Here is a 1,681-nt window from a genome sequence, read left to right as displayed (position 1 = left end):
CTGATACAGGATGATCACAGGTTTAAGGCCAGTCTCAGAAATTTAGCAAGACCTTCAACAGATTAGTGAGACCCTGTTTTAAAATAATGTATTAAGAAAGGGCTGGGCATGTGTCTCAGAGGTAAAATGACCAGAGTTTAATACTATGTACCAAAAATAAAATAAGATTCTCCAACCCACCTGGCAACATTTATTGATTGGTACACCAACAGTTCTAGATGAGAAGAGGTATAAAGATGGGTCGTGGTGATGGCTGTACAGCATTATGAGTATATTTAAGACCACTGAACTGTATAACTAAAATTGACTAAAATAATAAATTCTCTGTTATATGTGTTTATCCAATATAATAATAATAATAATAATAATAGCAATATTAATAATAATAAACATGCCTTCTACCATAGGTTCAGACTTTTTTTTTTTTTTTTTTTGGTAGTACTGGGGATGTAACCCAGAGGCTTCCTACCTCCAGGCTATACTCCCAGACCTATTTTATATTTTATTTGGAAACAGGGTCTCACTAAGTTGCTGAGAGCCTCACTAAGTAGCTGAGGCTGGCTTCGAACCTCTGCAATCCTCCTGTCTCTGCCTCCCAAGCACTGGGATTACAAGCATGCGGCACCACACCCGGGTCCAGGCATCTTTTTAATTCAGAATCTCCCAGGCGGTTATATCTAGGCATGCCAGATTTCTGCCAATTAATTCACATATTGGTAGAATTATTACATGCTAAATTTATCAATAGGAATAGTGGAACAAACTAAATCCAGGATCAGACTTAAATCCAGGGTTAGATTTAAGGGATTCTAATGAGTACATTTATCCAGAAGACATGAAGAAAGCCCAGAAAATATGTCAACATTTATTAAAAGCAATTTCTGAGACCTTTACTAAATACATTATTTGGTGTGTGTGTGTGTGTGTGTGTGTGTGTGTGTGTGTGTGTGTGTGTTACTAGGGATTGAACTCAGAGGCATTCTACCTCTGAGCTACACCCCAGCCCTATTTTATTTTATTTTGAAGAAGAAGGGTCTCACTAAGTTTCAGAGTGCTTTATTATGTTGCTGAGGCTGGCCATGAACATGAGATCCTCCTGTCTTAGCCTCCCAAGTACTGGGATTGCAAGCATGTACCACCATGCCTGGCTTTAGTTGAACTTTGATACAGTCTTGTGAGCAGAGCAAAGATTATTCCATAGAAAATTTTAGAAGCAGACATTGCCTTCTAACAAAATGCAGGAGTCATTTTGGGACCTATGATAGTCCCAAAGCCCATAACAGTAGCTCTCCAATCCCATTTTATAAACAGGGTTCACCCTGAAATTTGAGACTGCTTTATAGCAAAATGTAAAATCATAGATGGACCCACTGTCTGAACTGTAATATCTACCAACACTTGGAGAGAACTCTAGGATGCTTATTTTGGTATAAAACTCATAAGTGTATGACTTTGAGCTAAAACACTGAGGTGGCCTTAATTCCAATTGTCCCTTTATAGATAAAAATGATTGTAAATGTTATAAGCACAGAAATATTGGGGGGGGGGGGAAATGGGGTTTTTAAAAAATTCAAACAAAAAGGCTAGGTAAGCCAGGAGTGGTGGTGCATGCTTGTAATTCCAGCATTTGCGAGGCTGAGACTGGAGGATTGCAGGTTCCAGGACAGCCTCAGCTACTTAG

Source organism: Muscardinus avellanarius (assembly GCF_963383645.1).
Source record: "Muscardinus avellanarius genome assembly, chromosome: 15".
Lineage (NCBI taxonomy): Eukaryota > Metazoa > Chordata > Mammalia > Rodentia > Gliridae > Muscardinus > Muscardinus avellanarius.
Note: the sequence above shows the minus strand (reverse complement) of the source record.